Here is a 23,974-nt window from a genome sequence, read left to right on the forward strand (position 1 = left end):
TACCCAAACACACTTGTTCACAGACAATGTAAGTGAAATCTCCAGATTGATGACAGCTGGCCCAGGAAACGCACAATACCCTGGAAGCTAGCTACTTGCACACTTTGAGATGAATACGTTTTTCTGACTACTCTTTTTTTTTTTTTATTTCAATCTCAGGTCAATGAATTGTAATGGCATCAATACGAATATAAAGCAGTTGGAACGCTTGTGATAAAGTAGCTTTCCAGACCAGAAACAAAATTTTTCTTAAAGTAGTAGTGCTCAGCTTGTTTAACAGTAAATGTCAGCAACCTTATCTTTCTGCAAAGACTCCTTTTTCTCTCCTTCCAGCTTCTGTACCTTGACTTGGAGGCACAATTCTGCTATGCATCTACCCAGGTTCCATCAGTATCCAGTATTCCCTGTCTAAAGCTTTGACACATTTGTCACAACAGCTAGGGTTGAGGCAAGGAGTTGAAACAATTTCATAAGGCTTGTTATGACTCACATGGCCCCTGTGTAGTCCTCTTAAGATCCTTTGTTCCCATCCTTCCAATAAAACATGAGCACCAGCTGCTTCACTTGCACAGTATGAGCCAGAAAGGCTGGAGCCTTTGAGCTCCGGGTCCAGTCTACAGATCATTAGAGCAGATGATATTGTTCTGTACATCAAACCTTTCATGCCAACTTCTAAATGAGGGTGAAAGACTGCAGTGATGACAATGATCTATCACTGTGTTCCTTCAAATAACGATATTTCTTTTAATAAATATACTTCTTTTAGTAAATTTAAAGAGAATTTTGAGGTCTTAGGACCATGTAGAGAGGGATTTGGAGGTACAGCTGAGAAGGGAGAGGATGGCCAGAGAAAACAAGATGGGACAGGGAATAAGACTAATAAATATATATTTGGTTTCCTGGGTATAGTCTCCTGCTGCTCTGTCTCCCACTAAGATCTACAGATCTGCAGTTCTTTAGAAGTTGTCAGATAGCTCCAACTGTTTCCTGAAGTTTAAATATCACAAACTGATGGGTTCTGAGTTAAGATGGAAACATCTGTGATTGAATGCGTCTACAAGGAACAAGCATAACAACAGGTTGCATTTTCAGAGGGCTTTCTCTTACAATTCAAGACATTTGATAGATTTGATCTAATTATTCCTCTACAACATCTATGACATCTGGGAAGAAAGGAAGGAATGGGACAGTGAGTACTGTGGGAGTAAAGGTGTAAATACTATAGTTATTTTTTGCCTAAGGGAAATAAAACACAAAATGTTTACTAAAATGCCCTAAGTCAAGACTTAAAATATATATATATATTTTTTTGTTAGCTGTTCTACCATTTTATTCAAACAAAAAGTGATGTTGAACACCAATATAAAACACAAAAACAAGCCCCTCCCCTAAAACAATCACTGCTGAATTGCCCTTGCCAAAACTGTCTCAAGACCTGCCTGCCTAACCTTGTTCTCTAATGCACCCTATCCTGCAAACTTCCATAGAGTTCACAATTAAAAACAAAAGCACAGCTTTCCAAGGTGAGGCAAAAAAAGAAACTTTCAATGTAGAATATGAACCACTCTCCCAAATTCCACTCCAAACAGGAAATACAACTTCCCAAGAATGACAGAAAGCCAGCTTCTGTTTCTATATGTGGTTTAGTCACTAAGTCATGTCCCGTGTCCGACTCTTGTGATCCCATGGACTGTAGCTTTCCAGGCTCCTCTGTCGGTGAGATTTCCCAGGCAAGAACACTGGAATGGGTTGCCATTTCCTTCTTCAGGGGGATCTTCCTGTCCCAGGGATTGAACCCAGGTCTCCTGCATTAACCAGCAGATTCTTTACCACTGAGCCACCAAGGAAGCCCATGTTTCTACATGGGGGAGGGGTGTCAAGTGGCTCTCCCAGGGACCATCATAACGTGGAGCCCTGCAGATCATCTTCTTAACACATTCCTGTTTGGGGAAAAATTTTATTGAAAAGCCTTTTAATGACTGCCAAATAGTAGTTCTAATTTGCCAACCATGAAATTGTGACTCTGGTTATCCAGGGCTTTAAATAAATAAAACTGACCTTATTGACATGACTTATTATTACCGTCTCTTACACAATCACCACAGACTCCAAAGATACCCATTTTTCTAAAGAGTATCTGCAAATATCATTTTTGGAATTTCAGATTTGATAAAGGGGAGCCCTATTCCTACTCCCACCCTGACTGAAATATTTGTCTCTTCTCCAGATGCTAAAGCAGCATTGGTAGTAGAAGCAAATACATGTGTGTATTTAAGGAGATATGAACTATAAATATGGTCTTGCCGGTCTCTTATGACCGAGCAGAACATGTCTTTCCAGGACAGCTAAGTGACATGACAGGCTGGAACGGAGCCCATGACCTTTCTTGGTGCCAGGGGAAGATTCATGCCCTAGAATGAAGTGATATGATAAAAATGTGCGAAATTCTGTGGGAAAACAATCCAAGTGTCCTCACGTATATTTTTCTGTCCTTTGTAATAGGATATTTAACCCTATCTGACATGTCTTCTGTATCCAGAGTACCTTCTAAATATGCATTTTAAGAAAAATACAGTAAGTCCCCTACATACAAATGAGTTCCATTCCAAGAGCATGTGTGTAAGTCCAATTTGTTCATAAATCTAACAAAGTTAGCCTAAGTACCCAACTAATAAAATGGCCTATATAGTACTGAACTGTAGTAGGTTTATAATGCTTTTCACACAAATAATCTGTAACAAACAAACACAAAAAAACGAACAGGCAAGACAAGTTACTGACTAGAAGAGGGAGAGGAGGTGGGAGATGGTAGAACTGAAGGATAGTCAGCAATAGGAGATGGAGGGTAAGCTGCAATCTTATCCACACCTGACACTGATGGCACTGGTCCTTGCTGGAACCAGATGCATGCTCACATCTTTGAAAATACTCAAGTTGTATGTTCATAGGTATGTAGGGAACTCACTGTACACCAAAGCATAGGGGTTACATTAGCTTATGTTCTTGTCTTTTGCTATTCCTATCAGTACAAAATAATAAAAAATAAAATAAAAATTCTTTGTTGACAATAATGCCTTGCTTTTCTATGATTTTTGGTAAGAAGCTCAAAATGTCTTGCAGTCTAAAGTCATGCTCAAACTTAGACTGGAGTGTCACCACAGTGACATTACAAAGGGAAGTTAGTGTGGAGAAAAGAATGAAAAGGATGAAGAGGAAGTGAATTTGAGAGAATCAGGTGCTCAGTAATGTGTCACAATGGCCTACTAATCAGTGGTTATAGATCAGCAACCAAATGTTAGAAAAGGAGACCATTATTCTCTATCTACTCATCTATATGAAGAGAATTGGGGAGGTTATACTTTCACAAATCACAGTCATTATGAAACAACACCTTTTTATTACAAATTAAAAAAAAAAAAAAACATGAGACCAGTAACTTTGCAGGTTGTAGCTAACATTTGTCCTATTGTTACTGACCTACTAATTTTTTTTCATACCATTTCTGGTCCTCAAACCCATAACAAGTACATAATACAATTGGCAGCAGGTACACTAAAAGATGCTTAACATCACTAATAGAAAAATGCAAATCAAACTACAGTAAAGTACCACCTCTATAAGTAGGATAGGCAACCCTGACACAATGAAGATACTACTTGACAATTATCAGCTCCGGTGGCCCTAATGCTCTTATATATCTGACTTCCATTCTGCCCAAGACAGAAGATCTAATCAGGTCAGTGTATTAGAGTTCCTCAGAGACATAGAACCAATAGCACATGCTATAATAATATAAAAATCTATTTATATCTGCATCTATATGTGTATACATAATCTATAGATGCAGACATAAAGAGATTTATTAAAAGGAATTTGTTAATATGATTATAGAAGCTGAGCAGTTCCAGATCTGAAACCTAGAGAATCAGGAGAACCAGTGGTGTAATTTTGATGATGAGAGGGCCAATGGTGTAAGTCCTAATCTGAGGACAGAAGACAGAAGTTCCAGCTCAAACAATCAGGCAGAGAGACAGCAAGTTCTCCCTTCCTGTGCCTTTTTGTTCTATTCAAACCCTCAAAAAGGATGGCTTTGGAAGATGCTGGATCCGCTAGATCATCGAAAAAGCAAGAGAGTTCCAGAAAAACATCTACTTCTGCTTTATTGACTATGCCAAAGCCTTTGACTGTGTGGATCACAATAAACTGTGGAAAATTCTGAAAGAGATGGGAATACTAGACCACCTGGCCTGCCTCTTGAGAAACCTGTATGCAGGTCAGGAAGAAACAGTTATAACTGGACATGGAACAACAGACTGGTTCCAAATAGGAAAAGGAGTAAGTCAAGGCTATGTACTGTCACCCTGCTTATTTCACTTATATGCAGAGTACATCATGAGAAGCGCTGGGCTGGAGGAAGCACAAGCTGGAATCAAGATTGCCGGGAGAAATATCAATAACCTCAGATATGCAGATGACACCACCCTAATGGCAGAAAGTGAAGAGGAACTAAAAGGCCTCTTGATGAAAGTAAAAGAGGAGAGTGAAAAAGTTGGCTTAAAGCTCAACATTCAGAAAACAAAGATTATGGCATCTGGTCCCATCACTTCATGGGAAATAGATGGGGAAACAGTGGCAAACTTTATTTTGGGGGCTGCAAAATCACTGCAGATGGTGACTGCAGCCATGAAATTAAAAGACACTTACTCCTTGGAAGAAAAGTTATGACCAACCTAGATAGCATATTGAAAAGCAGAGACATTACTTTGCCAACAAAGGTTCATCTAGTCAAGGCTATGGTTTTTCCTGTGGTCATGTATGGATGTGAGAGTTGGACTGTGAAGAAGGCTGAGCGCCGAAGAATTGATGCTTTTGAACTGTGGTGTTAGAGAAGACTCCTGAGAGTCCCTTGGACTGCAAGGAGATCCAACCAGTCCATTCTGAAGGAGATCAGCCCTGGGATTTCTTTGGAAGGAATGATGCTAAAGCTGAAACTCCAGTACTTTGGCCACCTCATGCAAAGAGTTGACTCATTGGAAAACACTGATGCCGGGAGGGATTGGGGGCAGGAGGAGAAGGGGATGACAGAGGATGAGATGGCTGGATGGCATCACTGACTCGATGGACGTGAGTCTGAGTGAACTCCAGGAGTTGGTGATGGACAGGGAGGCCTGGCGTGCTGCGATTCATGGGGTTGCAAAGAGTCGGACACAACTGAGCAACTGAACTGAACTGAACTTGGAGGATGCACACCAAAGTGCAAAAAGCAATCCACTTTACTTAGTCTACCGATGCAAATGCTAATCTCAACTAGAAACCCTCACAAGCACACCCCAAAATAATGTTTAGCTAAATATTTGGGCATCCCATGATTCAGTCAAGTTGACAAATAAAATTAACCATCACAGTCGGTGTTTCATCATACGCAATGGCAGGCAAGTTATTGCCTTGCTTACATCCAGTCTATAAATATTTGCATTGAGCACTACACTCTGGTCAAAGATGTGACCAAGCTAGCTGAGATGATCTGACTTGATGCACATAGCAGTGATAGATTGAAGGCCACTTTCTTCAAAAGTCCTGACAGTTATTTTGAATTTCAATAGCTACTTTAATATCACTGACCTAATCAAAGAACTGGAAGGACATCTGCACCACAGATCTTGTGTAGCTCACATGACAGTGCATTTGAAATGGAAATATAAAACTTTGTGTGTCTGTGAGCACAAAAGACATTTAATAGTGTTAAACAAAAAGTATCAGGGTGTCTGTATCTTTAGGCAGGGAAATTCCTTTTCAACACAGATTATTCAACAGGTTGGTTTTCCAATGAGAAGTCAGAACTGAGTGCTACAGGTGAACAGAGATAAACAGCAGATACAGAGCATTGAGCATCAGATCAAAAACACAAAACAGACTTCAAGAAACTCACAAACACAGAGAAGCCATTCCCAGGACAATAATGAGTTGGTGGTAGACATATTACAAAATGCATTAGAAGGAACCAAAACTTTGGAAATACAGTTAATTCATATTTCATATTAAATAAGGTCTGACTTTGAGAAACTTCCAACTATAAAGAAATTTCTTAATTAGAATTTAAAGTCATGATCCAAGGAAATTATTATTTTATAGGACAGTATAGGAAAAGAATGGAATCCTATGCAGAAAAAGAATTTAGGACAAGACAAACAAAAGTGAATACCAGAATGGAGACATTTTCTTTATGTCCACAGAGTTAAGCATTCCATCAACTTTTAAAGAAGTAAAAACAATAGATGATAAAGAGCAGTGAGTACTTATGATTTGCATGTCTGTATTCATGATTAATTAAATCCTGTGCTAAATAGTGGGCTTCCCGGGTGGCTCAGATGGTAAAGAATCCACCTGCAATGCAGGAGACCTGGGTTTGATCCCTGGGTTGGGAAGATCCCCTGGAGAAGGAAATGGCAACCCACTCCAGTACTCTTGCCTGGAGAATCCCCATGGACAGAGGAGTCTGGTGGGCTACAGTCCATGGGGTCACAAAGAATCAGACACAACTAAGTGACTGAGCATATACACACATCCATTAAACCTTCTACTCAAATATAGCATAGTGATTTCCAGAAAATGCTGCCTCCCAAGGCTCTCTGTAAGCCCTAGCCAGTTGGCTCTGCTGGCACTCTCTTAGAGGTTGCCGTGCTCCCACTGTCTATGTGTGCTGCTTTCAAAGACTTTCAGAGAAGCTTTCCCATTGCTGCCACTCAATGTAAGCAAGCCAATGGCCATGGCTAGTGGATTGTTCGGAGAAGGCAATGGCAACCCACTCCAGTACTCTTGCCTGGAAAATCCCATGGACGGAGGAGCCTGGTGGGCTGCAGTCCATGGTGTCGCTAAGAGTCGGACACGACTGAGCGACTTCCCTTTCACTTTTCACTTTCATGCATTGGAGAAGGAAATGGCAACCCACTCCAGTGTTCTTGCCTGGAGAATCCCAGGGACGGGGGAGCCTGGTGGGCTGCCGTCTATGGGGTCGCACAGAGTCGGACACAACTGAAGCGACTTAGCAGCAGCAGCAGCAGCAGTGGATTGTTTCTGGTTTCATCCAGAACCATATCATTCTCCAGGAGATGATGGGTATGGTACACAAGCAGTGGAAAGGGTCTTCTTCACAACTGCATTCCAAACTTAGTTGCTTGGCCTAAAGCTGTCCCAGAAACCGTAGTCTTAGAAAATCTCTACTAAATAAGCACTTCAGCTACTGCCTCTAACACTCTCTATTATAATCAACCCAAAGAATTCGGTGTGGTATTGACTTCCTCTTTCCCATCTCCAGATGTCCACCCCTACCAAATTCATCTCTCCTTCTCATTTATAGTACATGGAAAAAGAGATGACAAAAGAAGATACAGGCAGAAAGAAACTTATTATCTACACCTGCCAGCTGACAACCTTGCTAGCATTCACTAGAGGAATCAACTTTATTACCTACTGAAAAATTTTGTAGGTAGGGTTTCTTGAAAATCCCCAATTAAAAACCTTCTTTTGCTCATAATTTGGAAATAAATTGGAAATAAATTGGTCATATGTTTCCCATTTTCTTTTCCCACAGCTGAGTGAACATGAAAGTTCTTTAACTCAAAATGTGGAAAGATAAAACACATTTTTCTTAAAAGATAGAAAACCCTGATTATTGCCTGATGAATGGATCTCATCAGAGATTTTTCACTATATAAGCTGAAATTAGAATATATATTTGAACATCAACCTTAACTCTCAACAAAGAAACAAGTTTAGTGCTACTTCCAAGAGATCAAGGGTTCTTAACACACTAGATATTTACCTGAAATTTAATTGGAGGTTTTCACAAGAGTATCACTTAATTTTTGTGCCTCCTTTCAATTCTGAACTGCATAAACTGAATAAATGTGGTTGATCATCTCTTCTGAAAGCAGCAATCATACCCCCATGATATATGTAGCTTTCTTCTACTTGAGAGTCAATCACATTAATAATATTTTAATAAGGGTATATGCAAATAAGATAATCACTGATCAGGATAAATTTTAACTACTCTTGAACTTACTGCAACTTAGATAAGTGTGTAGAATGTGATTAAAAGTTATACCTAGAATTTAAATATTTTACATTTTTCCTAAGCTTTGTACATTAAGTTCAGATGCTCGATCTTCTCCAAGTGAATAAAGTACAATTATTTAGATTTGATGGTAGGAGAAATTCTACCATTTGGAGTTGTCATTATACCAAAAATTTTTAGTATAAGATATAATAATCTCTGTGTTTTATAATAATCTGTTGGTTTTCATTCTTAGATGTCCCTTCAAATTCCACACAGTTTCCTTTCTTTCAGCTTCTCTGAACTTTTCAGAGTTTAAGGTCCTAAATGTCTTACAAATACAACAATGAAATAGCATGGATAACTAGCTAAAATTGTGTTCCAAGGAAAAGAAAATCAAACTTTTATTGTTTCTCCCCTAGCCAAGAAAAATTTATTTCCTTGAATGAATGTATGTCTAGTTTGTCTTTCATGCCATATTTGATGGCAAGCTTCCAGAATATGTTTAAAAAATTTAAGCTAAAGTTTCCTGAGAACCCCAAGAGCTATAGTTTAATATTCAATGATAATACATGTATAGTCTCAGGCCTTTGGCAATAACAATGAGATACCATTATTCTACAATGTATTAATTCTGAAATTTAGATAAATTTTGTATTATAAATATAACTACAAGTATAATATTTAATTTATACTTATTAACTTGAGTATAATTTAGTAAAATTATTTAATAAAATTATACTTAATTTCACTGATTGATATTTCCTTTCAAAATATTCTAATTTCTATGTCCAGCGGATTTTTTAAACCCACAATCCTTTAGTAAGTCCCAGATTACTCTTTGAAGTATTTCAAGTCTACTTTTTGCTTTTCCTAACAGTGTAACTAAGGGTACAGTTGATTGTGGCTAAAACAATGGACTCAGAGCTCTAAACATGATTTTACAATTCATCTTTTCATTCATCAATTTTATCCTAATGTCAACCATTGTTTATTTACTATCCTGTTAGAATGAATATACATAATTTTTTCATTAACTTAAATCCTTTTTAGAATAAGACAAAAGAAAAAGACAAACACACACCCACAAAATACAGTTTTATGACTCTGATAACTAGGTCTAATTTCCCTTTGGTTGCAATGGATATATTAATATTTATTCATTAATTATTTGGCCAATTAGGCATTGCCTACTATAGATTAGACCTGGCAATATAAAAATGTAGAAATTTAGTTCTGTCAATGAAGCACTTTCAGTCCAGAAATATAAAATAGGCATCTAAACTAATATAGTTAATGAACTATTTTTACAGTACTCACAGATACAATTCGGCACAAAAGACTGACCGACCAGCTTCCCAGGGCTGGGGTGTTAGGGTGGAGAAAGTATTCTAGATGAAAGTGTTTAGGAAAGATGTGTGGAAGTTACAGTCCTGGAGAATCCTTATGACTGGAATTTCTTAGGCAAAGGGGTATTTTTGAAAGAAAATGCACGGCAATCTCTTACGACTGAATTTCTTAGGCAAAGGGGTATTTCTGAAAGAAAAGGCTGGGAGAGGACTGAGATCATGGCAGGCATTACCTGCACAACCAGAGTGGGCAAAAGGAAGCCACAGAAAGAAGCAAGGGAGTGATAGAACAAGTTAGTTCTGTACAAAGAGCATTCAGTAACAGTAGGAACTGGATAAAAGGCAGAGAAGTTCAAAAACTATTGCTGCAGTTCTGAGAAAAGATTTGGCTCCTTCCTTTTGGGAGTGTGGTGAGAATAAAGTGGTTACTATTAAGAAAATACCTTACTTAATTCCCCCCTGAAAGTAGAAAGAGGGCAAAATGAAAAATATCATATCAAAAAAAAGAATCACACTGGACCATTTGATGCATTTTCTACATTTGAGCACAGTAATAAAATTACTAAGGGCCTTGATTGCCCCAGTTGAGACCTGACCAGTTCTTAATTGGGGGCCAACATATGGAATGGTAAGAGCAAGCACTGGAAACAATTTGCTTATAACTCTCCCCAACAGAAACTCAAAGTCTTAATTGTACATGTGCTGAAAATTAGCTCTTTGAAAAGGTCTAAAATGAACAACTAAAAGATATTAAAAGCCAGTATCTGTTCATCCAAACATTTCTGAGTGTACCCAGACATCAAGAGTGTCTTTTGCTGGCATCCATGGAAGTTTAGAAAGATATAACATCATCATGATGATGAAATAATTTTACTGAAAGAAGATATAAAGGTCATCAGTACTGGTCATCAGTACTTGTTTTTATATAAGTACTCCAATCTGTTGGCATTTTGTTGTTATTCAGTTGCTAAGTCGTGCCCAACTCTTTGTGACCCCATGTACTGCAGCATGCCAGGCTTCCCTGTCCTTCACCATCTCCTGGAGTTTGCTCAGACTCATGTCCATTGAGTCAGTGATGCCATCCAACCATCTCATCCTCAAGCACTCTCTTCTCATCTTGCCGTCAATCTTACCCAGCACTAAGGTCTTTTCCAATGATTCAGCTCTTCACATCAGGGGGCCAAAGTATTGGAGCTTCGGCTTCAGCAGCAGTCCTTCCAATGGATCAGTCAGTCAGTCAGTTCAGTCGCTCAGTCATGTCTGACTCTGTGACACCATGGACTGCAGCATGCAAGGCCTCCCTGTCCATCACCAACTCCCAGAGCCAACTCAAAATCATGTCCATCGAGTCGGTAATGCCATCCAACCATCTCATCCTCTGTCATCCCCTTCTCCTCCTGCCTTCAATCTTTCCCAGCATCAGGGTCTTTTGAAATGAGTCAGTTCTTCACATCAGGTAGCCAAAGTATTGGAGTTTCAGCTTCAACATCAGTCCTTTCAGTCAACATTCAGGGTTAATTTTCATTAGGACTGACTGGTTTGATCTCCTTGCTTTATAACTTTCAGAATCCCAGTGGCAAAATCATAGCTACTGTTGGTATTAAATTCTCTTGTCCCTAAGCTTTTTCAGTTCTCATTTTATTAAACCAGTAGATGAAGTGATAGAATATGTAGTCACTTTATAGATGAATGGATAAAGAAGATGTGGTACATATATATTCAATGGAATACTGCTCAGCCATAAAAAATAATGAAATAATGAAATCTGCAGCAACACGGATGCAACTAGAGAATATCACACGAAGTGAAGCAAGTCAGAGAGAGAACAACAAATACCATATAATATCACATACATGGAATCTAAAATACGGCACAAATGAACCTATCTACAAAACAGAAATGGATTCACAGGTATAGAGAACAGACTTGTGGATGTCAAAGGGGAGGGGCATTGCAGGAGGGTTGGTAGATTCAAACTATTACATTTAGGATGGACAAGCAACAAGGTCCGACTGTATAGCATGGGAACTATATTCAATATCCTGGGGTAAACCATAATGGAAAATATTTTTTAAAAAAGAAATCAAATGTAGCAGTTAAAAGTACAGTGGGTAAGTATAACTATGCCAGATAGAAATTTGTCCAAGTGGTATTGAAGATAAAAAATAAAAGAGGCTCCATAACTGTATTTATAGTCTGATTGCTTCTAAAACAAAACAAAACCAAAACATAATATTTATATATATAGGTATGGTTATGATGGCTATGTCTTGGAACTATAAATAAAAGTGAGATGAGAAAAAAAAAGAATATGTCGTCATTTTGGCCTTAAGCATAGGAAGGAAAGTCAAAAAGTAATTTTTCTATTCCTAGATAGATTGGGGGCAACAGAATCAGTCCAGAAAAGCGTGAAAAACAGGACAGATTTTGTTCTCAGTGACACTGTTGCACCCCAAATCTTAACACTAATTTCTCCATGGTTTATTTTCACTCAGTTGCCTTAGGGCAGTGTGTCCACTATCTGTGGTAGCATATAGATGTGCCAATGCAAATTTATTAACTCACAAAATAGTCTACAGAGTATAAAAAAGCAAAACAGCACAGATATAAACCAGGTATGGCAGCAGGCAATAACATACCCAATCTGTGAGGTGTGTATTATTTTCCTTAAGAGAAAGATTATACTCAAGGAAGATTATTTATAGTTTCCTTTTGAATGATGTTTAAAAATATTCATAAGGCCAAATTAAACTTGCATAAGTGATTCAGTGGTTTTCATTTCCACAGATATGCATTACCTTGGTTCATAAAGCTGGCTGTAGACTGTCAGGCAATTAAACCCAACAAATAAATACATAACCACTTCTTGTGTTGAACACCAAGCCTAGCTGAGCTCCACTTGGTCTCTAACCCAGGATTATTTTACATGCGAAGATCAAGATCTTATAATGAAAAAGTTTTGTAAAGTCCTTCTATACATCACCTGTAAAGATGTTAAATGAATAAAGCAACCTTATTTCTGGCACCAAGCCTTCAGAAATAGCAGCATGAAAGCCTTAAAGTAGGAGAGTTTCTATTATAGCTGGTAATGGTCCAAAATTAGAAATAATCTAAATATCCTTCTATAGAGAAGTGTATAAATATGTATTAGGTATAATCTATATGCATAAGTCTGGAAAGATGTTAGTGACATATCCCAAAGTAAATAAAAGCAAGTTATACAACAGTAAGGGCAGATTAACCTTTTTGTTGTTGTTGTTGTTAAAAAATGAAAAAAAAAAAAGACAATTATTACTGGTTAACTCTAATGGTTGATGTATGGAACTTCTGCTTTTTACTTTATAAACTTTTATATTGTTTGATTTTTAAAACAAGAAAGTACTATTTTCATAATTTAAAAAAGAACTATCAAAGTCTTCTTTCTGCCTCTATGAAATATATCTCCTGAACACAAAATCTCCCTGGTACCTTTCAGCCATTTTGGATGAGTTTAGCTCTGAGAATACCAGCTAATACAAATCAGAATTTCTGATGACACTCAAGGGAAATGACCTCACATGACTAGGACTTCAAAAATAATTTGCATAAGTCTCTGTGGACTAAAAATATTAACTTTCACGCAGCTTTAGTGGCAAAGAAAGTCAGTAGAACTTTAAGATCTTCCTTAGACATGGTTGGATATCCCTTCATAAATCTTTCTCCAGCTACCCCTCTCTCTCTTTTATAAATGGATAAACTGGGAATGCAGAACAGACTGTAGCTTCTATAGGAGATGGACAGTGAGTTCTGATAACTTACATTTACTCAGAGATGACCTGGTATATTTAGCTCTTTTATCATTAGAACATCATTTTTAAAAGCAAATATTTTCTCTGACATATATATATAAAGCTAAAAGGATTTTTTTAAACTTCACAGTCAACAGGATTTACCTAAACTGTTGATTAAAAAATAACCTTGGAAATATAATAGGCTTCACCTATATGCAGTGAGAGATTAATTCATATACCTCAAAATGTTTAGATATATCAATAAAGAAAAATCTCAATTCATTTCTAAGTGAAAAAATCTGTAAGGATTAAACATCATCTAGATGCAAAGAGAAGGCAGTGGCACCCCACTCCAGTACTCTTGCCTGGAAAATCCCATGGACGGAGGAGCCTCGTGGGCTACAGTCCATGGGGTCGCTAAGAGTTGGACATGACTGAGCAACTTCCCTTTCACTTTCCACTTTCATGCATTGGAGAAGGAAATGGCAACCCGCTCCAGTGTTCTTGCCTGGAGAATCCCAGGGACGGGGGAGCCTGGTGGGCTGCCGTCTCTGGGGTCGCACAGAGTCGGACACGACTCAAGCGACTCAGCAGCAGCAGCAGATGCAAAGAAGCCATTTTATCCTATTTCTCATATTACAAAATGAAAATTAAGAAATTATAGAACTAATTTTTTCAAAATCTTACAAATCAGTACATGTCAAGATATTAAAGTCTTACCTGTCTCTATTTCAAAATCATCTTTGCTGGAGTCATAAATGCTCTTGTTCTAAGTAAGAATCCTTAAGCTATAATGAAAATAGGAAGCCTCAGAGTAAAGAAGAAGAAAGTACCTATCACTAAGAAAACTCTAGTACCTTGCAACTAGTTGGCACTCCAACAAGAGATTGTGAAATAAACCCTCAATATTATGTCCTCTTGCCCCATCACATTTTAATAGTTTTGTCTTTTTGAGACTATATCCATCATACAATAACATTTGTAGGCAAGCGTCAAAAGCTTAGTGATCACCAAATGTTTTACAAACGCAGATTTCCCTTATGCCTATAGTGAGTGCAAAGGGTACATTACATTCTTTCCTAAGTAGCTTACTAAAAATTCTCTTGGAAACCTGTCAATCTGGATATTTGCCAACATATATTTAAATAATCTTTCATGTGAAACTCATTATTTTGAAATTAAGAGTCAATTCCAAGTCAGAAATCAGAGGTCATTTCTGTAACAGACACATATATCCATTTTTAAAGGAGATAATGTGAAGAAAATCAGAATTCCATTTATTAAGTGTGTAAGTCCACAAACCAGCAAATTGTTATTGATTGGTAACTTAGGCAGAAACTTATGCTGAAAACACTAATAAAGTAGAGTATTACTAGGAATCGAGGACAAAAATATTTCAAGTAAACCACCAAATTCAACTTTTTTGCTTTATAGATGAGGAAACTGAAGGCCAGGATGTATTTGATTTAACTTTTTAGGACCCTACAAAATGGTTTTACATAAATACGTATTACAACAAGTGATATCTTTTAACGTTACGTTTTTGACATTTTTCTGGAAATTTAACTTTGTTTATAATTAGAAGCAATTATACTAGCAAAAAACTCAATACATGAGCCCTGAAGTCTTCTCATTACTTCTTCAACATATTGGGCTACCAGAAGGCTTTAGAAATTTAGGTCTAAAACTCTCCAGGACTGGAGAAAAAAATGTAAATCAAATGCTTATGAATGTTTATTAAAACCATCAGTGCATGTGAGGTAATCTGGTAGGAGTAAACAGAGTATAAAGTAAGCCAAGCTTCAGGCTACAACCTCCACAAGTTTTGGATTGTTTAATTCATCAATTTAAAAAATGAGGATGCATCATCAATATATTGTATTTACTTACTCTAAAATTATAACTCATCTTGAGCTAATTATTTAAATATTTGGACTTCAGTGCTTATAGAATTATAGTAAGAAGTAACCTAACATACACTTAGCATATAGTAAGAGTCTAATAAACACTATTCATACACACACATATATATAACATACATATATACCATATGTATAATTTTCTAATGTAATATTTACATAATAAAACACACATAAGATAAACATTTGAAAACAAAGCTAAAATTAAGTATAATTTCTAATATACTACTTTCACACTCCAATAGATTATCTTGTAGAACCCATGGAATACATGCACTTCAACTTGGAAACCACACTTTCAGAGAACTCCTATTCTGAGGAGCAAGCTAATAAAAGAAGACAAAGAGTTGGTAGTATGCTGGAGCTGACTTAAATCAGTTGAAGACATAACTGTTTACATCTCTTCTCAATTCTGCATTCAGTGATTTTGTGTTGGTCATTTGAAATGAAACCATGGACCATGGTGAGAGTATCTGCACCACAGAAATCAGAAAGCATTGCACATCAGAGGTTTTTATTTGTTTTTTCCCTTCAAGGATATGGTTGTTAGACATTCACCAGCAAGTTACTGTCAGCATTTCAGATATAGGAAGAGAACAGGGTGAAGGCATTGTGGAGTCAGAAAGTCAAAAGAGAGAAGAGCAAGAACAAGAAAGAGTGATGGTCAAAATTGTCAGAAGCTCTGCAGGAGTCACTGGGTTTGACAAGTAGGTCATTAGTGACTTTTGAAAAAAAAAAAAAAGAACAGTCTCTGTAAAGTGACTGGGTGGAATCATAAAACTGTGGGATGGAGAGGGAATGTGAGGCTAGGAAGAAAAAGCAGAAAATGAAGGCGACAAGCACAGAGCAGCCACGGTCTGAAGAGAAAGTTGCTTCATGGAGGTGTTGGGGGAGAAAGCGCACAAAGATGTCCAAGCTGAAGCAGGGCGTGGAACAGTGGCTGAGTGAAGCCAAGAATGGCACTCAGAGCCACAGCAGCCATGTAGTCATGGGATGGAGATGTGTATGTGCTACTGTGGAGGCGGCCATGTTCTTTGAGAGGTTAATTACAGGAAGGCAAGAGACCAGTTAGTGGGCACAGGCTGAGTCAAGCAAGTGCAAGCTGGAAAATTCTGCAGTGTGCTAAGTCGCTTCAGTTGTGTCCGACTCTTTGCGACCCCATGGACTGTAGCCTGCCAGGCCCCTCTGTTCATGGGATTTCCCTGGCAAGAATACTGGAGTGGGTTGCCATTTCTCCAGAGGATTTCTCCAGAGGATCTTCCCAACCCAGGGATCAAATCCATGTCTCATGTCTCCTGCATTTGTAGGTGGGTTCTTTACCACTAGCACCACCTGGTAAGCCCTTGGAAAACGCTATAAGGGAATGTAAATTAGGAAAGCAAGAATAAAAACCTCTGAATTCTAGATTCTATCTAGGCCACAAATCAGTTGAAAGAAATATATATGATATTCTAAGATTTTTGCTTCTGAATTTTTAAAGAGGCTAGAACTTCAACAAAAGCAATGATGCTTAATCATCTGAATGTGGTAACCTAACTATTATTTCCACAGTTAAGTTTTTCTGTTTCATTTTGTTGAGAGGAAAAAATTACCCTGATGAGGTTATTTTTATGCACCAAGTTTAAACCTCTGATTGGAAACCACTGAAAATTGTACATCTCATTTGTGTGCTTAGCACTTACAAATTCACTCTACCTGAGAGGCTGCTGAAAGCACAGGCAGAATATCACATTGATGCTTTTGTAACTGAGACATAATCACCCTGCACAAATACATCTGCCACTTACAGTCAAAGACAAGCCTTTAATTAATTGGGTTTACAGTTTTGTTTTCTTTTTTTATTACTTCTCTTAACCTAATGTTCACTTTCCATGCCCCTAAAAGAGGAACATGTAAAGGCCAGGTGAAAAATAAACTTCCACAGGCAATATTTGCAGAGCTGTTTCAGGTAAACAGTCAAACTCTCCAGGCTCTTATATCACCATTTATTTGCACCTGTCTTTGAGCATGGGTTTTTGTGCTGCCATAAGCAATTCTTAATTTCCATCAATAACCTTTCATTTTAAGCATGGTCAATTTGTATTACGGGCATGAGAGCCGACAATCGTACTTTTTGAAGGCTGGAGAGTGAGGACTACAAAATGGGAGGATAATTTAAAGACTGGCCGAAATTCAACTATCACAGGTCAAATGGAGACTGATCAGTAATTTGGGTCATTAGGATCACTTTACTAGGGAGAAGTTGTTCTCAAGTCTGATGGGACTGCTACTGGAAAGCTTTCAAGGATGTAGTGTCCACCTGGAGTGACTTTTGCTCTTGATCACACTGTATATTTGATTCATCCTGTCAGTTATCCATCTAGAGCTAATTAGACCCCCTGACAAATGCCTGCGTGCGTGCATACGTGCTAAGTCACTTCAGTTGTGTCCGACTCTGCGACCCTATGGACTGTAGCTCACCAGGCTCCTCTGTCCATGGGATTTTCCAGGCAAGAATACTGGAGTGGGTTGTCATGCCCTCCTCCAGAGGTCCTTTCTGATCCAGGGATCAAACATATGTCTTTTAAGTCTCCTGCATTGGCAGGTGGATTCTTTACCATAGTGACACCTGGAAGCTCAGACAAATGCCTCCTAAATGCTTATTAAAGCTGCAGGAATTACTCTGCTTCTAAGGAAAATCATGACTGGCTTCCCAATGTTTCAACTCTAAATAAGATGCTTAATATGGAGGTAAGTTAGAAGACTATATTAGTTCTGAATTTCTTGCAAGAGGCTGGAAGAATTCAGATTTGGTACAAACAGAGAGGAATGTGTTCAACTGGATCTAGAGACAATATTCTATTGATTGGTTGGATATCTTTATGATTTCAAAAATGTGTATCACCTAGACTTAGTACTACTTAGAACATTGTAATAGTTGTGCTCAAAGACTCCACAAAAAATCCTGCAACAGATTTTGGCAAACATAAGCATCTTGTAACTTCAAATATAACAGCTTAATTAACAAATTACTAAAAGGTGGTTCACAAATATTTTAAGCACATTCTTTTGGTGGAATCAGTCCCTTCCAAATCACTGATATTACAAAGTGACAGGAATTTATTATGCAGATTGTCCTTTCAAGACTGAGGCAAATCATACAAGAATCTCACCTACAGAGCAGCAGGAATTAGAATGCATTTGGATTGGGGTAAAGGCAGGAGAGAGAGTACCTAACCACGTGATCTGACACAGACTGCAAGAATGATGAAAGGTGGCAGGAAGACCTGAATCACTACCTGTGAAGAACCATGATGATGGCCACGAAGACCACCAGGGAGAAATCCAAGGCAGAAAGCAAGCAATGCCATTGGAAGCTGGGGAACTAGAAACAGGTGGTTGTGCAGAGAAAGGAAAGAGTAGGGTACAGGGATCAGATCTAAGCCAAGAATTCAGAACTCCATAAGGAACCAAAGTTTCCTTTTATGTATGGCCAAGTAAAGAGCAGTAAGTGTAGCACAAAGACTCTAAACCATGAGAGCTTTTGCCCAGCAAAGTCTTTCACCATTTCACCAAGTAGGTAACCATGGCAGCTTTCGGAGTATGTTTGATTTGAGACACTGTAATCCTTAACTTTCTACTTCTATTGCTGCTTATGCTTAGAGTTTACAATGAGTAGGATCCCTTATTACCTAAAGTCTACTATCTTATTTTAAAATCTACTGCAATATTTTGAAGGACATAAAACAGAGAGGAGTAAGAAATTACTCTATAGCAGAAATAGAGAATGGATATAAGGAGGGGAAGAGGGAGTGGGAGGAACTGGGAAATTGGGATTGACATATATACACTGCTATGTATAAAATAGATAACTAATGAGAACCTGCTGTATAGCACACGAAACTACTCAAAGCTCTGCTGCTGCTGCTGCTAAGTCGATTCAGTCGTGTCCGACTCTGTGCGATCCCATAGATGGCAGCCCACCAGGCTCCCCTGTCCCTGGGATTCTCCAGGCAAGAACACTGGAGTGGGTTGCCATTTCCTTCTCCAATGCATGAAAGTGAAAGTGAAGTCGCTCAGTCGTGTCCGACTCTCAGCAACCCCATGGACTGCAGCCCACCAGGCTCCTCCGTCCATGGGATTTTTCAGGCAAGAGTACTGGAGTGGGGTGCCATTGCCTTCTCCGACTCAAAGCTCTATGTAACCTAAATGAGAAGATCCAATAAAGAGGGGATATATGTAATGATTTACTTTGCAGTACAGCAGAAATTAATACAACTTTGTTAAGTAACTATACTCCAATCAAAATTAATTGAAAAAAAGAAATGTGTCTTTGGTTAATATAGCAAAAAGAAACATCTGTTTATCTCTTTGGTTTTATTCTGTACTTTTTCATTATCTTCTGACATATTTGATTATTTGATTATGACATGTCATTTCATACCTGGGATAAGAGTCATGTTAGGGTATGTCAGTAAAACCCAGCTAATTATCATTTTAGTTGCTATTACTATTTAAGACATCTTCACCATTGCATTTTCTATATCAGGGAGCAATTTCAACATAGAGGAAAACATGAATTTTGTAGGAAATGCAACTCATTAACTCTTTGATAAGATACTTTATCATAAGTAGCCAAATCTAAAAGAGCCTGTTATGTCAAACATTTTTCAGAGTTTTCTAAAGTTCACAAATCTAGGCAATTGATCATTTCTTAGTGTGGTCCATCATCTTTTCTCCTCCTTTTTCCTAGCAGATGAGATAAAACAGGCACTGGAATAATGTGGGTTTTAATGCGATCATGGAAAGATCACACTCAGAAAATCCAACAGGAATGGACATTTCAGTGAGTGTGGAGTTGGGTCAAGAGATGGGCAGAACTTATGGAATTCTGCACACTAAGGAATCTAGGTAAGAGACAGAGAAACAATAGATGGCAACTCAGAATTCTCTCCTCACACTTGAAGTGAACCAAAGAGAAGCTGAGAGTAAAGGGCAACAGTCATCTTCCTTATTCTCCTTCGCTTCTCAACCTCAAACCTTTTCACTTTTGCGAAGCTGAACCACACTTGAACTCCAAGAATCACTTACTTTTACCTTCTTGTAATTTCCTTCACCTTTAACACCAACCCTGCTTCTCAAATTCCCATCAAAATTCATTTTGCAAATATCAATCCCAGAGTTAATCCAGATAGTTCAGTTCAGTTGCTCAGTCATGTCCGACTCTTTGTGACCCCATGAACCACAGCATGCCAGGCCTCCCTGTCCATTACCAACTCCCAGAGTTTACCCAAACTCATGTCCATTGTGTCGGTGATGCCATCCAACCATCTCATACTCTGTCCAGATAAGGAAAAGCAATTAAAACATGTCTTTGTATTTAACTACAGTGAGTTGAGGAAATTAGAACTGTACTGAAAAAATGAGAGAAGAGGCATTAAACTTAGTCATTTTGTATCGTGAAATACCTAACAAGGGGATGTATAACTAGCTACCAGAGAGTTATTTTGTCATTATTTTCATTTGTTCAAAAAACACAGAAAGGTGACTTCATTACCACAAATATTTTTCTAGTCCTTTATTTCTCCAGTTGCAAATCTTCTTACATGGTATCTTTACTGACCAGTTCAGGAAACACAGAACAAGAGCTTGTAAAGCTCAGCTTCTTCGATTTTCTTAGAATCAAGTTGTCAGAACTTGCCATTGTTGAGCTAGTCTCACCTGCCCAAATACCAACTTAAATAAACTATAATCTAACAACACCTGAAACAAAAGGAGTTTCAACCATGAGTGTTAAATAATCCCTCAAAATGTCAGATTGATGGCTATTGTTGCTTAGCCTCGTCAAACACTGAGATGTTATCATAAGCCTCCAGTTTGACTTTCAGTGAACTTATCTGAGTGTGGCGGTGAGGCAGCCTAGGTTAGGGGGTGGGGGAGAGCCTTTATTCCTCAAAACAGACTCTTCTGTTCTTGCACCCTCCTTTCTCACTGAACCTGGTGGGAAGTATTAAAAAAAAAAAAGAAAGAAAGAAAATGGCACAACTTCCTTTACTATCAGGTACTCCGGAAGAAATGTAAATTTGTGTCTATCATAAAGTTATGGAGAATGAATGAGTCATTAATGCTAACATATCTTTCACAAAATGTAACACTTTCTCCAAAATAGAAACTCAATCAATATAATGCAATATATCAAACATGATTCAGTACAGAAAGTGACTGGTTTTCTGGTTCACTTTAAAGGGATTCAGGATAAGGCAGCAGAATAAGTTACTGCTTAACACGTTTTTCCACATTTTTCACTAAAAATAGATAAACTCTAATTTCAGGCTCAGAACAGAATGTGTCTTATTGCAATTTCCTTGAAAATTGCTGTTTCTTATGCACCTCTGAATATATGCTCTATGTGAATTAATTACCACTGGTTTCCTTAGCTTATAATCTAGTCACTGCAAAAAAATGAAACCTGTCTCCTTTGTCTTTCCAATGGAAAAAGGAAGGTAGTGCCTATGACATTAGCATGGTGTACGGCCCTAGAATCAGTGTGACACATGGAAAGTTTTTCTGTAAAACTGGGTTACATAGAACCATTATATCTTCTGTGATTGCATCTCTGAGATCTGCGATAACATTTGCGCAGTTTCTTTTGTTTCCCCTGTTAACATTTTCATTTCAGTGTTGCTGATAATTTTCTATTATCTCTGCCTTCTTTATGTTTCTCGTGTATTTCCCTTTCAGATAGTCTCGTTGAATTAACTGAAGAATAAAACTATATAATATAGTCTTATTATAAACGGAAGAAAATGAAGATGATCTGATGAGATAAATCACTGAAGGTTAATAGCTTTTTTAAAATCAATCTTCCTTCAAAGGAAAAGGCTAAATGGCTTAGTGGATGAAACGCTAGCCTCTCACCTCTGAGACCATAGTTCAAGTCTTCACTGTGAAACCTTAAGCGACATGTTTACTGGGCAGAGATCAGTCTCTAGTGGACAAAAATCTGCACTGCATGAGTTGGAGGCCACCCAATAACCATAGCCCCACGTATCATCGGCCCCTGTCAGTGGGACTGATGGGATTTCATGTTTCCAGTCCATTCTGTCCCTTTGGAAATGATCCAGGTAGATGCTGACATCACTGTCAGGAAACTGTTTTCAGAGCAGCCTCTTCAAACAGCACGAGCGGTGTGAAGTCACTCGAGGCTGCTGCTTCACAATTCTGACCCCTCAGCTTCCACCCAAATAACCTGACCTTCCCTTCCTGTAAACTGAGTGACACCTTTTCCTGTCAGTTTATAAAAAAAAAAAAAGGGTAAACAGAACTAATCACTGGGCTGTTTCAGTGGATTCAACTAAGGACTCATTTCCCAGAGGGTGGTTACACATGTGGAAGGCAAACTTCAATAATTAAATATGACTAAATTCAGATAAAAGAGGGAGGCATAACAAGCATGTGTAATGTACTCATAAACATGTAGTCATGTTTGAACAGATATACAAGCTGGACCATTGGTTTTTCCACAGGGCTGGATAATCCTCCATTACTGGCTATTTTAAGGGCTTCTTTGAGTTCATCAAAGTGTTTTTCAGTTTCTGTCTTTAATAGCGTGTGTGCTTGCTTCAGTCATGTCTGACTCTGTGTGACCCTGTGAACTACAGCCCGCCAGGCTCCTCCGTCCATGGGATTCTCCAGGCAAGAATACTGGAGTGGGCTGTCATGCCCTCCTCCAGGTCATCTTCCCTACCCAGGGATCAAACCTGTGTCTCTTACATCTCCTGCACTGGCAGGCAGTTTCTTTACCAACAGTGCCAGCTGGGAAGCCCTCTTTAACAGTATGAGTGAGTGAAGTCACTCAGTCATGTCCGACTCTTTGGGACCTTATGGACTATAGCCTACCAGGCTCCTCCTGTCCATGGGATTTTCCAGGCAAGAGTACTGGAATGGATTGCCATTTCCTTCTCCAAGGGATCTTCCCTACCCAGGGATTGAACCTGGATCTCCCGCATTGTAAGCAGACACTTTACTGTCTGAGCCACAAGGGAAGTCCTCTTTAATAGTATAGTGTACTGCATTTTGAGCCTCCCAAAGAGACACCCAAACTGTTTACAGAACACACATGTGGCACAAATAGCTGTTATTTAAGGCGATTGCAGTCAGTTGGATTTTATGAGCAGAGATGTGTATATTCAATAATCCAACTGTGGTGTCTACCTAAAATCAGCACTTTATTTCACAGTTTCATGGGAGATATATTTTCTCTCTGCTCTTTTATGCATAGTACAGTAACCCACTTGAAATGGAAGTAATGTCTAATTTGGAATCATTTAGACAAAGGATGATATTTGCATACAATGAAATAGTAAGAAAAGTTTAAGAAGCAGAATCATGTTAAAATGTTGATGCATCCAGTACATTTCCATATTCTTCCAAAATGATTTATTAATGATTGTTGTTTACTGCTAATTCAAACCACCTGCATGTCCCTTTGTTATGATTAAAGCAAGCCTCCCCCCATCCCCAGGCTGATAGATGGCTCTGTAATTTCAGGGAAATATGCTAAAGGTCATGAGTTAATACATCCTCTGGTACTTTCTCTTCCCATCCTTGCTTTCCCAAATGGGAAGAAAGCTGTGTTGTATTATTTCCATGTCTTTCTAATGTCCATTCAAAATGAAATTAGAGAGTGCATTAGAAAGAGAGCAACTGTGTGTACACACAGCAAAATCCACACATATTTTGTATAGTCTATTACTAAAATTATACAATTGCCTTTTGAGAAATTTCATACAAAAAATCTTTCTTTAATATCACTGTCTGATCAAGTACTATTATCCCTTTTAAAATTAAACTATCCACAAAACATGCATTTACTTTCTGCTATACAAAATGCTAATAATG

Source organism: Bos taurus, chromosome 10 (assembly GCF_002263795.3).
Source record: "Bos taurus isolate L1 Dominette 01449 registration number 42190680 breed Hereford chromosome 10, ARS-UCD2.0, whole genome shotgun sequence".
NCBI classification, from domain to species: Eukaryota; Metazoa; Chordata; class Mammalia; order Artiodactyla; family Bovidae; genus Bos; species Bos taurus.